The sequence below is a fragment of the Pan troglodytes genome, chromosome 18 (genome assembly GCF_028858775.2).
Source record: "Pan troglodytes isolate AG18354 chromosome 18, NHGRI_mPanTro3-v2.0_pri, whole genome shotgun sequence".
Taxonomy (NCBI): Eukaryota; Metazoa; Chordata; class Mammalia; order Primates; family Hominidae; genus Pan; species Pan troglodytes.
In genome coordinates, this window is record NC_072416.2 from 60,185,907 (window position 1) to 60,204,501 (window position 18,595).

At 36.5% G+C, this 18,595-nt stretch overlaps 1 non-coding gene across 1 annotated transcript; it reads right to left on the bottom strand.

The window, feature by feature from the left end:
• Positions 1-17,022: 17,022 nt before the first annotated feature.
• LOC112205985 (U6 spliceosomal RNA) lies at positions 17,023-17,129 on the bottom strand. The gene has a single exon (XR_002940112.1). It is a non-coding gene; the product is annotated as a U6 spliceosomal RNA (small nuclear RNA).
• Between the last annotated feature and the right edge of the window lie 1,466 nt (positions 17,130-18,595).

The window sequence follows — 18,595 nt, forward strand, 5'->3', positions numbered from 1 at the left end:
AGTGGTGAAACAACCGTCAGCAATTGGCGCTATGCCCATGTTTCCTTTGTTCCAAGAGGGGCTTTGGTGTGCTGTACTCCTTCATCACCAAGGGATTAGATCTACACCATGGGTTAAATCTCTGGGGATCCCACAGCTCCCCTGGAACCCACTGGTTCACTGTTGGGTTTCCAAAGTCAGAGTGAGCTGTGGGGTATGTTTGCAGGGGATCTAGTGATGTACTGACACAAGGGCTGAGGTTCCCCAGGTAGGGCAGTGGCCCCCACCAGGTGCACAACCACTGTGGTACGTGCTGTCTCAGCTCGGGCCTGTGGGAAGTGTTGTTGCACCTACATGGGCTGTCCAGCTAGTGCTCTGTCCCTGGGAAGTTCGCAAATCACCACTGACAGCATTTCTTGGGGTCACAAGGGCAGAGGGGCCCCCTGACAATTTGGTGGTCACCAGATTGTCACAGGGGTAACAGGAGCAGAAAATCCTCCCCACCTACCCTTTCCTCAGGGCTCCAAGTTCCTTTGGGGTCAATCTCTTCTATACTCTTGCTGTTTCCCGTTTATGTGCCCCAATTTCTTTTTGTGGGCTCTCCAACTTGTCCTGGCTCTCTTCACTCAGCTTTTCTTTCACATCATGACCATTCACCTATAACTTTGATCTTCTTTCTGAGACTTGGCATCTGACTTTTCTAGTCAGCCATACGCTTTCAATCTTGAGTGCACATTCTAGATAAATTTTTCTTTTTCCTATTTCATGCCAAATCCCATGTGAATAGTTCTGGAGGCTGGGAAGTTCAGGATCATCAAGGTGACAGCACTGTTATTGTATGGCGAGGACTTGCTCTCTGCTTCATACATGGCACTTTCTTTCTGTGTCCTCACATGGGGCAAGGAGCTTGTTTTCTAATGCATACGATTCTCAATGCTGTTATAGGAATAATTTACTATATACTTTTCTTTTTCCTAGGAATATTACCACTTCACTTCCATCCCCCTAACTTTAATCTTCTGGGATGGAGTATGACACAATTTAAGTTAAAATCCTAACACCATGACTTTATTTTATTTATGGTGATAACTCTAAGTCAAGTGTGATTATTTACAAGTAGTGTCTCAGTGAAATCAGAATGATTTGAGGTAAGTGTTTCCTACAAGAATGCTAGTATTTGTAGGATCGTGTTGTGGGGACATGCTGGGGACATGCTTTTCCCCAGTGGAATAATCTCTTTTGAGAAGTTAGATGAGCTATCATTATGTTGTGCCTCCATTTCTAATTCTATGAAATGGAGATAAGCATGTTTGATCAGCTCACATCATGGACTTCTGTAATGGTATAATTGTATGTGCAAGAATATTAATAGTTAAGCATAATAATTTATTGTCATACTGATACTAATAATAGAATAACTCTTATTTCTCAATATTTATTGATTCCCTTATCTGATAAAAATGAATAAGCCAGTCCATCTCCTGACATGAAAATATATACCTATTTTACACAACAGTCCTAGCTCTACGGGCTCCTAAACTTCTAAAACTCAAATCCTCCTGTAACTGCTGTGTCCAACCTTCTTAGGGAGACACTGTGATAGAAATAATTCCAACTTATACATGTTCATTTTGGTGGTTGACTTTGCACTCTAGTCATATTGCCAATTTCAGATTTACTTAGAACAATGAATTAAAATTCAACAGGATGGATAATTCAGCCAATGCTCACTTTACTAACCAATTTTCTCAGAATTTGATTATGCTTGAAATAAATGTATAGAAATAGTAGTCAAGAATCCGGTTGAGTCTGTATATAAAAGGCATTTATATTATAATGAAGGTTCATTTTCTTCTAGAGACCATAGCATATTAAAATACCGGGTGACATTAAAATATTGTTATTAACCATAACTCAGACTTGAATCCACCATTGCACTATGTATGAACAATTGGAGGAGGATTAGAGGACAAATGTCAGAGCCAAGTTTAATAAGCAGTGAGTGGGACATTTGAACTTGTCACAGGAGTAGCACTGTGGTGGACAGGCATTAATCTTTTCAAGTCATCAAACTTTTGAGTTTTCCTCCCTCCAACATTTATAGAAAGATTCAGGAGAGTATTTTAAAGAGCTCAGCAAATTGAAGTCTCTATAGACTATTCTTTTCATTTTAGAACCAGAGGACCATTAATTTTTTTAAAAAAGAGTATTGCTCTGATTCTAATCCTCAATTTAATACCTGCTTTTTGTTTTCCAATTTGAGGGTGTAATTATGTAAGAATATCTTTCTTCCTTCTATAGAAGAAAGAATGTTTATTAGTCCTTAAGTGGTGACTGAAGACATAAAGATAATAACTTCCATTTATCAAGCTCGTAATATGTGTCACCATATGGTACTAGGTGCTTCGTAAATATTATTTTGACTATTGTTAGTTTAAAATCTTCCTTCAAAATCTTCATTTTCTGGTCTGTAAAATAAACTCAATGATATTGAAATTAAAGGATTATGTGAATATTCTGAGGTCACAGTGAGCAGAAATAAAAAAAAAATGGGATTGATCTCCCAAGATTTTTTTTCCATAACCCTACAACTTTCCCCTAACAAAACTGGCATTTCTTGATGTCAGTATTGATATCAGTTCACTGTGGTACCTCATTCAGTTTATCACAGGAATTGTATAAATTTAGAAATTAATTTGCTCAGTGGATTTCCAACAAATGGGGAGGGTTGTGTTTCCATTTAACTAAAAGTAACTTTGTAAATCCTACTGGATGGCCTTAACTAAGGCTGGAGAACATTCATTTTAAACTCTTCTGTTTGGAAATTAAAAGGAAAAGAAGGCTATGTCTACGATCTGTGGGCCTGTTATTTAGGAGTTTCTATTAGATGTCACATTAAGTAAATCAAAATTATGGCTAGGCCCGTGACGATCAGAGATATAAGGCAAGAATGTCATTAAAAGGAAAGATATGTTGACTATCAGAATGGTATGATTTTTAGTGTTGAATATCAGAATGGTATCAGTGTTTGTTTATTTTTTGAGGTGGGGGTCTTTCTATGTTGCGCAGGCTGATCTTGAATTTCTGGGCTCAAGCAATCCTCCCATCTCAGCCTCTTGAGTAACTGGGATTACAGTCATGTACCACCATGCCTGACTTAGAAAGGTATGATTTTGAGGTGCCAAAAGCATATTGAAATGCCAAGAGAATGATTAGGACAGCAAATTCAAGGCACCAAGATGACACATGGAACCTGAGATATTCCTAGTTTCAACTTTTTGCTGGACATGGAGCCAATCAGAGCCCCAAGACAACTACATTTTTGACAACGGAAGAAGGTAATTTATGTTCTTCAGAAAGCAAAGCAGATTACTCACCCCAAGGGTTTGGAAGTATGAGGTGACCTGGCAAAGTCTAGTTAATTTATATTAAGCCAGATTTAGTGTTTAGTGATTATAATGAGAAGCTACAATTTACATAAATATTATTTGTCTACTATAACAAGGATTTTTTTAAAAAACTCAAACCAAATATGAATAATTTTAATGTCCTCATTAAGCATCAAGGAAGGAACTTGTTACAGTGTTACAATTTTACCTAATCTGCATTAGGTTGCAAAGTTATCTAATGCAGATTTCAAAAGTTTCTAGTCACTATACATCAGGATGAAATTGGAGAACTTTGGAGTTGCATTCTTTAATTTTATGTGTCAACTTGCCTGTGCCACCCAGTGTCCAGATTAAACATTATTTCTGAGCGTGTCTGAAAGTGCATTTCCAGAGGAGATTAGCATTGCAATTGGTGGACTTGGATTTCCTTCCCAATGTGGTTGGACATCATCCAACCCATTGAGGCCTGAATAGGATGAAAAGGCAAAGGAAGGAAGAGTTCACTCTTTTTTAGCATCCTGCCTGACTGCTTGAGCTAAGATAGCAGTCTTCTACCGCTCTTATAATGGGGTTTAAAAGATCAGCTACCCTGGTTCTGATGCCTTGGCCTTGAGCTGAGATTACAGGACCAACTTTCCTGGGTCTCCAGTTTGTAGATGGCAGACCATGGGATTTCTCAGCTTCCATAATTGCATGACCCAAATCTTCATAACAAATCTTTCCTTATATGGCCCTATTGGTTCTGTTTTTCTGGAGAACTCTGAATAATGCACCCCTAAATTTGAAGTGTTTACCATACTTTTTCTTCTTACAGTTTTATTAAGTAGTTTATAAGTATGAGAGCATAGGGTTTTTTTATATTGCCACTTGATGACTAAATTATAATATTATCTAAGGCTGGTAATTGTTGTCAGTAGTTTCCTATTACTTTTGAGATAAAGCTTGGGGATCTCAGGAGGCCTATAGGGCAACATAAGACTTGGCCCGTGCTGGAATCTCTATCTTTTCCTATCTATCCTCCTGCCTATATGCCAGTCCCTAAGAGTATTATGCTGTCTGCACAATTTTTTTGATAGGCTTTTTTTTTTTTTTTGCTTTTTTTTTTGGTTCCTACATTATCTATCTCCTGACATCTGCCCACAAACTGCTACTCACTTTTCAAGATGCCGGTCATGTATTATCTTTCTTCATGACACATTTTCTGACTTTTTACATCACCCCACTCTGAATGCTGGTCACATTGTGCATTTCATTTTGTTGGGATCTTGTGCCTCTCTCCAGTGTTGTGCTGATCACTCTGATCACTCTCTCATGCTTTCTTCTTTGCTCACCTCTGTCTTGCACTCTATATAGTAAGCTTATTGAAGGCACACTCTCTATTTTATAAAGTACCAAACTCCAGGCCTTTAAAGATGTAGCCTAATAGATAGATAGTGTTTGTTGGTTCATACTCCATTCTAATTCCATTATTTTATAAATGAAGAAATTAAGGACTAAGAGGGTTAAAAGACTTGCCCACAGCATTACACAGGCTGCTTATTATACATAATAGTTGTTAAATAGAAAGTATGGAAAGACAGTACACAGGATCTGCATTAATACCGGCGCAAAACACGTAAGAAATTCCAAATAGTGATGGCTTCCATAAGGAATAGAAGTATAATAATCATTTATAAAGCAAGCAAAGAAATCACTGGGAAACAACCAGTTCCTCCTCGTCTAAATTTCCTACAAGTATGAAAACAAACATAAAGACACCTGTTCTGTGGCCACTGTTTGTAGATTACTTTCTTAAAATGAAATGCAATAAACTCATCAGATATTTACAAAACAAATCCAGTTTAAAAATTCTGCAAAATATGCCACTTTATCAAAATACAATGATGAGCTCTATTCCTTTTGACACAATATAATCAGTGCCAAAATATAATACATTCAGTGAAATTCATCATAAAATGGGTTAGTTGGTGCTACAAAGGCAGTATTTTCTTTGTGACAAGGAGGGTAAATTTTGTTATAAGTTGATTCAGCCCTGCTCATCTTTGATTTTTATGATGGATATATATTTTTAGAAGTAGTGGATTTGTCTCTGATCCACCGGGTTCCTCCTCAGAGACCACTAAAAAACTGGAGTGTCTACTAAACAATTGACAGTTTCCTGGAGGCTGACATCACTGAAATTGGGGGATAAGCCTTACGGAAGGTACCTAAGAGATAGAGAAGGGAAATTAGGCTATCTCCTTCTCTCTCTTTCTATTTAAGTTTATGTGGAAGGAAATACATCTCTCTCAGCAACGGAATAACAATCTGAAGAAACAGACTAGACACTTCTGCCACTGAAATTTTCCTGAATAGCTCTGATTGAGAAACAGATTAATAGACTGTATTGCAAAGAAGAAGAGATGAGTCAAACTTCTATTTGGACTCAGGAAAACTTCTCAGACGGAGTCCATCTGGCAATGCCAAAGGGACTGACTCCACTAGGACTGAAAGATCAGGTTTGCACAGTTAAACCCCAATCCATCCTTATTTTATTTCCATCTGTACATAGAGCACTTCTGCTTGCCTGGCTTCCATTCGTATTGGTTGCCTCATTTCATCATCAAAACATTTGTGTCAAGTAAATTTTATGTTCACCATTTGATAGACAAAAAAATTAGGCTTAGAGAAGCATTTATTCTTGGTCACAGAGGTTTTCTTATTTTTAATCTGGTTTCTGCATTATATGCTGAATTTTGGAGACAGAAAGACAATGGTTTGACTCCAGGTTTAGCCACTTGCTAATTGAGTGATCATGGGCAAGCCACTGTACTTCTTTGAGCCTCAGTTTCTTTTCTGAGGAACAGAAACAATCATATAAGCAAATTGCTGTAAGGATTGTGTCACATGAGGTATGACAAAAGCTTTATACAAAGCAGGGAAGGTTCAATAAATTTAACTTTCCTTTTTATTCCAGCTACACACTAGCTAGACATGTTTGCTTGTTATCTTCAAGGTACTGGAAAACACAGTACCACACCAACAAAGTTTGTGAAAACTCAAGAATTATTTACCAGTGCGGCACTTTGAAATTTTAATCCTAGATTTCCCAGTGGTAAATAACTTTACGCTAAAAAAAAAATCAAAATAAATGTACTAGTGCACTTGGCATCTATTTTCTCTGAGGAAAAAGCTGTGAAATGTTAACAGTCAACATCTCTTCAAATGTTGGAACATCTACCAACCATAGACATAGCTGTGTCTATCTGGAAGAATTAGGTCTCAAAAGAGAATTTGCTATGCAAATACTCAACAGAAAATGTGCAGATAAAAAAAAAGTATAGCACACACATCTTTATACTGGTTAATTCAAAATGTCATAAGAGTAAATTTAAAGAAACAGGTAAATTAATTCATTTCCAGCCCAAAGCCGACTTTCAATCTTGTTTTCCCTGGATATTTATCTCTGAAAAAGCCTCTGAGATTTCTAGCAGGAGAAAGTCTATTAATTTTCCATATACTTGTTGATGCAAAAGCTATCAGGATTATGGGTTGAATATTTCTAGTATAGGGAAAGTAAGGGATGCAATTAATCTCTGTGAACTAAAATATACCCCTTTTCATTAATCTTTTATTGTAAATGAGCAAAGTAATTGAACCGGTACCACACTGTCAGAATGAATGCAATGCCGGTGGGATATGCTTGAGAGAGCACATACTGATTGAGTATTAAATATCTAAAGGCAATAATTTATGGTTCATTACCTCTTTTGGAGTCTCTTAGTTGCATACGGCTTGAATTCTAAGTAGTCAGACTTTTAGTTGAAAATGGCTTTCAAATGCTGAAGGCAGCAAGTGCATGCAACCCACAATCCCCTTTAATATGGGCTGTTGTGTACCTACTTAAACTACAAGAAGAATATTTGATGCAGAGCTGATTGTTTTAAAGACAGAAAGATGTCATCTCTTCACTCCAAAACTCCGTCTTACAAACTCTGCCATGATGGATTTGTGAAAGCGTCGAGTAACATGGACACAGAATTGAGAAAAGAGATACCGTCTAAGTAGAGATCCTGTGACTTGCTACATATTATGTAAATCCCCTTCCAGCTAGCTGGTGGTTCAGACATCTCAGCTTCTGGTTTAAATTGACAGTAGCTTCCCTAATTGTATTGTGCCATCCCCCGTGGTACAATTCCGTTGCACATGGAAATGGAAGCTTTTATTCTGTTGGTAACAAAATATAATCAACCTGAAGCAATGTTTATAGAAATATACGTTTTGGATTTGAAGAGAGGGTGTATTCAGACCTCTTGCAGTTTAAAAACAAACACTGTTAAAAGAAAGAAAATGATCCTTATATCTCTGGTAAAGAGGTACTATAGCTATTTATTCAATTGTCGAGCTTTAAAGAAATTTCTTTGTTTCAGTTTTACCTCGGTGTTCGAAAGAGCAGTTTATATTTAAGGTGAATTATATTTTTCTTTTTCAGAGCAAATGAGTATCTTCTTTGATTCGTGGAATCTGCTCAGCATAAAATAAACATTTTGAAATACAATTTTGAATACAAACTTCAGACGTTTTGAATATAATTTGTACTTAAGTATATTATCATGTGTGAAAATGTCTACAAGCTTTTTGACACCTCTTTACCCTATTCATATTAACAGAGACTTTTGACATAAGTGACCTTCTTTTATTCTATAACTTCACTTTCTCTCTCTCTCTCCCCCCATCTCTCTCTCTCTCTCTCTCTCTCGATCTCTCTCTTTTCCTCTCCCTTTTCATTTTCCTCTCTCCTGCTTCTGTTATGGTTTCTAGTGATAGTCAGTGTAATGTTTATTGCATTATAAAAAACAACAACAACAATCCTGTATCTTCTTTTTAAATTGTCTTCTGCAAAAAAAATGACAAGAAAGAAAAATGCAGTAATACAAACAATACTTAAGCCTCTTGCATGTAAAAAAAAAAAGCCTGTATTTGCTATCAGACATTTTTCTCTACTATTTCTGAAGTTTCTGTATCTACTGTTTTATTTTAGTGTTTAATTTTTAAGAATTCTGGTTCTGTAATGCACTATAATTTAAAGAAGAATCTTTAAAAAAGGGACTATAAATCTCATAAATAATAAAGCTGAAATCCAGCAAAAATCAAGAAGCTTTAAAAAATAATATTTTAGAAAATGTCCAAGAATTCCAGATGAAACTATTTTATCAGTCAATCAAACTTAGCAAATAATGCCCAATCTTTCTTATCCAACGATAGGATGAATTTGTTTTGTGCTAAATGCCAGTTTAATGTTTTGACACAGAAAAGTTATATAAAGTTAATTGATAGAAAATAAATCATATTCGCAGTAGGTACACATTAGCAGCCTTAGAAAGATTTGAAAGTATTTATATGACTGAACAATACCTACCATATCAGGAAGAAAATGATGTTGTATAATCTATGACTTTTAGGACAGCCTGTAAGACAGGAAGAAAATGAGAACGTAAATGACCTTAAGGATGTAACAAGGCCATTGGAACCAGGATGATGAGAGAGGAAAAGGAAGATGAGTAGGTACCCACCTCCAATCTCCTAAGATTATTCACATGTGAGGAAAACCAATAATCAAAAGCAATGAAGATGTGAAGGAAATGGGGAAAGATGAGTGTTATCTTGCAAGGAGTTACATCCCAGGGCATTACGAGTTTAAGAAAAATTATTAATAACAAATAAAAACATTTAGGAATTAATCAGGAGGACATTTATAATAATTGAAATGGTAGCAAGCAGTACGTGTATTACATAAATGTGGCTGTGTAGCCAGGAAACCCTCTTTCAAGAAACATGAACATGAACATCCAGATACACAAAGGATTTAGTGAGTTAAATAAATTATGGTATAGTCTTTTAATATAAAACTATGCACCTGTGGGCCAGGAGCGGTGGCCCACGCCTGTAATCCCAGCACTTTGGGAGGCCGAGGCGGGTGGATCACGAGGTCAAGAGATCAAGACCAACCTGGCCAACACGGTGAAACCCCATCTCTACTAAAAATATACAAAAATTAGCCAGGCATGGTGGCGGGCACCTATAGTCCCAGCTACTCGGAGGCTGAGGCAGGAGAATCACTTGAACCCAGGAGGCGGAGGTTGCAGTGAGCCGAGATTGTGCCACTGCACTCTAGCCTGGTGACAGAGTGAGACTTCATCTCCAAAAAAAAAAAAAACAACAAAAAAAAACAATTTGTGCAGCTGTGGAAAAGAATTATAATGTTATTTATGTAGTAAAATGGAAATGTATTCAAAACCCAATACTTAATAAATAATAAAAAAAACCGAAGTGCTAAACATAGTGTGCTGTTTCATTAAAAGAAAACTACGTGTGTGTGCATATGAGTGTGTGTGTGCGCCTATGAGTGTGTGTGTGCACGTGTATGTGTACATGAAACACTGATAAGCAGAATAATGGCCCCCAAAGATGTCCATGCCTTGATCCTCCTTAAAACCTGTGAACACCTTACACAGTAAAAGAAGCTTTTCAGATGTGATTAAGGTTAAGAAACTTGAGATGCAGAGATTATCCTGGATCACTCAGATATGCCCAATATATAATCATATAAATACTCAAAAGGGAGGACCTTTCCTAACTGTACTCAGAGGATCAGAGACGGCATCATGAGAAAAACTCTAACCACCATTCCTGTCTTTGAAGACTGGAGGAGCACAAAAGCCTAAAAATGTGGATGACCTCTAACAGCTGGACAAGGCAATGCAATAGATTCTGTCCTAGAGCTTCTGGAAAGAAATACAATCCTGTGGGCACCTTTATTTTAGCCCAGTGTGGCCCCTGTGAGACTTCTGACATACAGAACTGTAAGATAAATATATGCTGCTTTAACTTCGTGGTTATTTGCTACAACAGCAATAGGAAACGAATCAACTGTATAAATATATGCATGCAGATATTTGCTTTTGCTTGCACAAGCTGCCTCTACAAATATACAAAATATTTTGGAAATATTGATTTCTTTCTTTTAATTTTTAAAGTTGATACATAACAAATGTACATATTTGGGGGTAAATATGATAAATCAATATATTCATATAAAATGTAAAGATGAAATCACTGTAATTGGAGCATCCTGCCCCTTAAGTATTTGTCTTTATCTTATTCTAGAAACATTCATGTTATTCTCTTCTAGCTATTTTGAAATATATACTAGATTACTGTAAACTATAGTTTACTATAGTTTATTTGATAGATACTAATGATCTATCAAATAAACTATAGTTTACTATAGTTTATTTGATAGATACTACTGATCTATCAAATACTAGGTCTTATTTCTTCTATCAAGCTATATATTTGTATCAATTAATCAACCTTTCTTCTCCCCTTTACCCTTTCCAGCCTCTGTAACCACAAATAAACTATCTTCATGAGATCCAGTTTTTCAGCTCCTACATATGAGTGAGAATATGAAATATTTGTCTTTCTGTGCTTGGCATATTTCACTTAACATAATGACCTTCAGTTTCATCCATGTTGTTGCAAATGACAGGGTTTTATTCTTTTTAATAACTGAATAATATTCCACTGTGTACATATACCCCATTTAAAAAATTCATTCATCCTTTGATGGACAGTTAGGTTGGTCCCATATTTTTGCTACAGTGAATAATGCTACAACAAACATGGGGGTGTAGATATCTCTTTGATATATTGATATTCTTTCTTTCGAATATATTCCCCTTCCTCAATATGTTAGTTCTATATTTCATTTATTGAAGAGCCTTCATACTGTTCTCCATAGCAGCTGTAATAATTTACATTTCCACCAATAGTGTATAGGGATTTCCCTTTTTCCATATCCTTGACGGCATCCATTATTCCATCTTCTGATAAAAGCCATTTTAATGAGGTGAGGTGATACTATATTACGGCTTTGATAGTTATTTATCTGATGATTAGGGATGTTGAGCATTTTTTCATATACCTATTGGGCATTCTGATAAATATCTCCCTTAAGAACTATCAGTGTTTGCTCTATATACTTGAGAGCTCTAGTGTTGGGTGCGTAGGATTTTTTGTTTTGTTTTGTTTTGTTGAAGACAGGGTCTCACTGTGTCTCATGGAGTGCAGTGGCATGATGATGGCTCACTGCAACTTCAACCTCCCGGGCTCAGGCAATTCTTCTATCTCAGCCTCCCACGTAGGTGGGACTGCAGGAGTGTGCCACCACATCAGGCTAATGTGTTTTTTTTTTTTTTTTTCGGTAAATACAGGGTTTCACCATGTTGCCCAGACTGGTCTTGAGCTCCTGGGCTCAAACAATCCACCCACCTTGGCCTCCCAAAGTGCGGGGATTGCAGGCATGAGCCACTGTACTCAGCCTGCATAGATATTTATAATTGTTATATTTTCTCGGTGAATTGACATCTTTATTATTACATAGTGGCCTTCTTTGTCTCTGATTTTTATAGTCTTTGATTTGTAGTCTATTTTATCCGACATAAGTATAGCTATTCCTGATCTTTTTCGGTTTCTAGTTTCATGGAATAGCTTTTTCCACCACTTCTCTTTCAGTCTATGTCTTTACAGGTGAAGTGAGTTTCTTGTAGGCAACATGTTGCTGAATTTTCTTTCTTTATCTATTCAGGCACTCTATATTCAGCGTTGTTATTTATAAGTAAGGACTTACTATTGTCATTTTGTTGCCTGTTTTCTGGTTGTTTTGAGGATCTTCTCCTTTCTTTCTCACTGTCTTCCTTTGTGGTTAAGTGATTTTCTCTGGTAATATGTTTTATTTGTTGCTTTTTATTTTTAGTGAATCTATTCTAGGTTTTTGCATGGTGGTTACCATAAGGCTTACAAAAAAAAGTCTTATAGATATAACAAGTTATTTTAAAGAGATGATGAATTATGTTAGATCACAAACACAAAAATAAAAAAAGCAAACAAAAACGAAAAAAGAAACCCTCTAAACTTTTACTCCATCCCCTCAATATTTTGACTTTATATTGTCTCAATTTAAATATTTTCTTGTTTCCTGTTAATTTTTCTCTTAACAAGCTGTTTTTGATATCATTTTCATAGATTTGCCTTTGGGCTTCACACTAGAGTTATGAGTGAACTGCACACCACAATTACAGTATTTTAGTATTCTGAGTTTATTAGAGAACTTAATTTTACCAATCAGTCTTATATTTTCAAATGATTACTTTTTGCACATTAGTGTTTATTTTTCTTTCAGATTGAATAATTCCATTGAGCATTTCTTGTAAGATGGGTCTGGTATTGGTGAATTCTCTCAGCTTTTGTCTGGGGAAGACGTTAGCTCTCCTTTATAGTTGAAGGATAGATTTGCTATAGACAGTATCCTTAAATGACAATTTTTTTTCTTTTAGCGCTTTGAAAATGTTGTACCACTCCCTCCTGCACTGTACAGTTCCTACTGAGAAGTCCATTGCCAGACAAATTGGGGTCTTTAGATTATTTGCTTCTTTTCTTTTGCTGCTTTTAGAATCCTCTCTTTGTCCTTGACCTTTGAGAATTTGATTATTATATGCCTTGGGGTAGTCTTCTTTGTGGCCAATCTGTTTGGTGTTCTCTGACTTTCCCATACCTGGATATGTATCTCCTTCTCATGTTTTGGAAAGTTTTCTGTTATTTCTCTGAATAGGCTTTCTACCCCTTGCTCTTGCTCTTGCTCAACTCCTTTAAACACCGATAAATCTTAAATTTGGTCTTTTGAGGTAATTTTCTATATTTTGTGGGGGATCTTTATTCCTTTTCACTTTTTTCTTTTTCTTCTCTGCCAATATATTTTCAAATAGCCTGTCTTTGAGCTCACTCATTTTTTCCTCTGCTTGATCTATTCTGCTGTTGAGAGCCTCTAATAAATTTTTCAGCTTAGCAAACATATTTCTCAGTTCCAAGATTTCGGTTTGATTTTCCAAAAAAAAACTAAGTATCTTTGGTAAATGTCTCTAATAAGTTTCTGAATTGCTTTTTTTGTGTTTTCCTGCAGATTACTGAGTTTCTTTAAAGGTGCTATTTTGAATTCTTGGTCAGAGAGATCATGAATTGCTGTCTTGTTAGAGTTAGTCACTTGTTTCTTGCCTTTTGGATTTGGGAAGGCTATGGTTCCCAGTTTGCTGTTTTTGTGTGTGTGTATGTATGTATGTCTCTTTGCATTAAAGGATTATTTAGTCAAATCATCTCTATCTGGCTTGTTTTAGTTTTTATTGGATATGTGTTCTTAGAAATTCTTTGTAATTTATCTGTTGATTTTCTTTCTTTCCCCACCCACCTGCTGGGTTACTGCCTCCTTTTTGGCACTAGATGCTTTCTTAAGCCCAGGTTTGCCTCAATTCTGGCAAATGATCAGAGTGCTGCCTTTCCTAAATGGGGGATGTCCCAAAGGGGATGTCCAATAGCATGGGAAGGGTGGCTAGGGTGAGCTCTAGAATCAATCTTCTACAGGGTGGTGCTGCTGAATGTCCATTCTGATTTGGCATTACCTCTGGATGAGTTACACAGCAGAGTTTCCAGGGCTGGAGATGGCAGTCCCTCCTCTCCCCTTTGTCACTAGGTTTCCTCAGCGATATTTTTTCCTCCAGGCACTCTAGATGCTTCTCATGAGTTTGGCAGGGACAGGTCTCCTGTCAGCAAACTTAGGATGATGGGGAAGCTGCTTATCCACCTTGATATCACTTTTTTCTAATGTAGAAGCTGTCAGTCAGGGGAAATTTTCCACATGCTTGCCGCTAGAAGGACTGGGGGGAGGAATATCATGAATATGGAAGTCCACTTCTTTAACCATCTGCTCAAACTATTTTCATTTCCCTGTGGCCCTGGGAACTGTTTTCTCCTCATATTTGAAATCTGAGAGATTGCTGGTAATAATCTTGGCACTGTATGTTTATATTTTTGGTTTTTGGAAAGAGGGGGAGTGAAGCCACCTTGTTTCTCCACTGCCATTTTGGAACTGGACGTCCAGAAACATTTCTGTTGAACAAGTATTGAATGTTAAGAGACAGATGTGCATAAGTGACTTGTTCAGTATATATTTTTGTACTGTTCAGATTTTGAGCCATTTAATGTATCTGTTTCCAAAATAAATGTAAGTAATTTAAAATATATGCAATAACATTGTCATTCCTTCCTAAATTTTGAAAGGTATGGCGCATATCCAATTTGTGCAAAAACCCATCATATTCTTTAATAAACTTGCAGAATTTTGGTGGAAAATATAATTAATTATTGGCCAGTCAAAAGATAGGAGTTTTGCTGAGATATAGCTGATTACTATGTCTTTACTTTAGTATTTTGATTTCTGTTTTATTGTGACTTATTCTTTTTCTGCAGCAACTGCTAATTATTTCAAGTAAATTTCAAGGCGAGTTAATTCAGTGTTATTCACCTAATCATTTAACATTTATCAGTGTCCATCAGTGTTAGAAATTAGGGATTTGGAGATGAATCTCATATAGTTTTTGGTGTCAAGAAGCTCCCAAAGAGATACATCCTCAAGGAAATAATTATAGTAAAGTTTGAAAAATTTCATAAGAGGAATAATATGGGATTTCAGAAGAAGAATCCAGAAATAACATTTTGGGAGAAAAATTGTGGCTTAGAATACTTCTGCTGGTAATAATAACTTGTCCTTCATGCAAATTAGTAAAAATAAAGATTCTTCTTCAAGACCCTTTATGAATATCCACTATAAAATTGTTGTAATAGAGATACAATTCTCTAATCACTACAAAGGAGATAGTGACTGATAGATTAGTGAAGTACACATATGACATCCCAGGTTGCAAGAGCAGTAACATTTTCTCCATAGGATTCCTCTTAATTTAATATCCAACAGTCTTCATTTCTCATTATCAGTGTCTTCTTATGTAGAATTTTTAAAAATGGGAAAAAGTACTTATAGATCAGTCTAGCAATTTCGATTGCAAAAATGCAGATTTTCTCTTTTCAGGTAGAATAGTAAGTGATGCTGTTCCACAAAAAAAAAAAAAACTTTATGACCCAAATTGTCAGTGTGATTCTAAACATTTTCTTATGTTAAATGCCTCTTATAATTAGAATAGGTGCCAACAACAAATGAAAAAATAGTTACATAGATAGCTTACATATTAGTTACATAGAGAGCTTGAGTCAAGATAGGACTGAGGCTAACAGCAAATTAACCATAAAAATAGGGTCTGATTACTGCTGCTCAAACTTAAGCATCTTCAGTATTAAGGTAGCTTCAGGATGTTTGTTGATCCCAATGGGACATCAGGATGGAGGAAGGGGTGAGGGAGGATTCCCCAGAACAAGATGCACTCATACACAGAAACTTGGCATTTAACACTGTAATTTTCAAATTGAGAAGACCAATTTTAATTTTGTTTTATCTCCTTTTGGATCCTACTTTCTGGAGATTTGAAAATGTATTTATAGTGCTAGTAAAATCTGAACGTCTTTCCTCCTTCTCCCTAATTTTTGGATATTTCAGGAATTGGGATATGAATTATACAAATAAGAACCAGCCCCTTCTCCTGATCTGTGGGCAGCAATAGCCCCAAGGGACTGAAAAACAAGTGTTTTCTGCACTTCCTTTCAGTTTCCTAATAGCCTGTTCATGTACTTGTTCGGTAGGAAAAAGTGTTTTCTAACAACAAATCTCTATTATGTTAATAAGTGAGGACTAAACTCTGACCTTTGTCCTCTCTTGCCCAAATTCTTACCTGGGAGGCCTGGAGAGTCATGCCCTAGGAACCACAAAATCTCATCAGATGGGTTATATTTAACCCTATGTAATGTAATTTACTTTCCAACTTGACTGTGGCGTAACATCACAAGACAGGTATAAAAGACAATAAAAATATTTTACCCCAAAATATGTTTCTTTGCTGTATTTTAAAATGACCCTGCAAAGCCATTTTTTGTGGAAGAAAAGTTGCATCTGTAAAGAACTTCTACTAACCTAACTAGATCTTTCCTCCTTCCAGGCCCTCACAATCTTGAAGAGATGAACTGAGAGTCTAGCACCTTCTAAGGCCTGAAAAGGAAAACTTTGCCATCTATTGTCTCTAAGGGGAGTTGCTCATGAGACTTTATTTATTATTTTTTTTTCGGATTTCTTTTTTTTTTTTTAATTATTTTTATACTTTAAGTTTTAGGGTACATGTGCACAACGTGCAGGTTAGTTACATATGTATACATGTGCCATGCTGGTGTGCTGCACCCATTGACTCGTCATTTAGCATTAGTTATATCTCCTAATGCTATCCCTCCCCCCTCCCCCCACCCCACAACAGTCCCCAGAGTGTGATGTTCCCCTTCCTGTGTCCATGTATTCTCATTGTTCAATTCCCACCTATGAGTGAGAACATGTGGTGTTTGGTTTTTTGTCCTTGTGATAGTTTACTGAGAATGATGATTTCCAATTTCATCCATGTCCCTACAAAGGACATGAACTCATCATTTTTTATGGCTGCATAGTATTCCATGGTGTATATGTGCCACATTTTCTTAATCCAGTCTATCATTGTTGGACATTTGGATTGGTTCCAAGTCTTTGCTATTGTGAATAGTGCCGCAATAAACATACGTGTGCATGTGTCTTTATAGCAGCATGACTTATATTCCTTTTGGTATATACCCAGTAATGGGATGGCTGGGTCAAAAAAATATGGAACACTTCACGAATTTGTGTGTCATCCTTGTGCAGGGGCCATGCTAATCTTCTCTGTATTGTTCCAATTTTAGTATATGTGCTGCCGAAGTGAGCACGAGACTTTATTTACATAATAAGAACCTTGGTCTCCACAATCCTTTATCTTAATCGAGATGCTACTTTCTATTTATTTCAGATCTTTAGATAATGACTTAACTGTTTCAACCAATTGCCAATCAGAAAATCTTTGAATCCACCTATTACCTGTATTCCCCGCTCCCCTTTTTGAGTTGTCTCATCTTTCTGGGCGGAATCAATGTATACCCCATATGTATTGATTGATGTTCTAAATGTCCCCCTAAAATATATAAAACCAAGTTTCAACCCATCCACCTTAGGCACATGTTTCAGGACCTCTGGAAAATGTGCCTCAGGCCTTGGTCATTCATATTTGGCTCAGAATAAACCTCTTTACATATTTTACAGAGTTTGACTCTTTTTGTCAACATAAACTTATCTTCCTCTCAGGTTTAGAATTTCCCTTTCTCAGCCTTCATTGGACACTTATTTGTTAAGGCAACACTCTGAATAAATGACTAACCAATGCATAAGTGTTACACAGGCATTCATTGCAAAAAAATTATTGAGCTTCTACTGTGTGCCAGGCACATTGTTGGATTGCAGGGTGCTCATAGGCTTCAAAAGACACTGTAGTGAGTCTGACTTGAGATCATTTCTCTTCTCTAAGACTCAATTTTCTCCTTTGAAATGAGAGAAAGAAGAGTACTGACTCTCACCTGTGCTTTTGAGTGTATGCATATCATTTTGCCCACCATTTAGCAAGAGGCAAATATGTGATTGTGCTTATTAAATACTTCCTTGAAATGTCAATGCATTGTATTTTCATGCCAGTGTGTAATATGTGGGAATGGGCTTTTTATTCCATTTAACACACAGTGACATTGTCTATTGATTTAATGAGGAAATTACACATGTTGTACTTTCCTATTTAGCAAAGGGTTTTGCATTAAAGGTATATCAAAGGAACACATTGCCATGGGTAGTTGGGTGCAGCACAGCCATATGGCAGAGAAAAGGCCCCAGCAATCAAGCAGACGACCTGTGGTGTCTCAGACGAGGCTTACAGAAAGGCATTTTGGGAAGCAGCGAAAGGGGTTAGCCACTGGGCAGCAAACATGTGTCCAGTAAATGGTGGCCTTAATACCTCAAATCCATTTACAGTGCCTATTATTTGACACTCATTCAAAATCCAGGGAATGTGTTTTGCAGTGACCTTAGATAAAAATGAGGGAAAGCAAATAGAGTAACTATTAACATAATTACAAAGAGACCTGTTTGGTCTATGCTTCATATGCCCATATGGCCGGGTATTCAGTGGACTTCAGTAGTCACTGCTCTCCTAATAAGCCCTGTTAATTAGGTAATAGGAACATTCTCTCATTGTTGACAGCAGAGTTTTCTAACTCGCTCAAATTAAACCAAGCTAATTTTGTTAAGCATTGAGATTCCAGATGGCCCCTAAGGTACACTCTGGTATGCAGGCAGGGGAATCAGTGCCTTT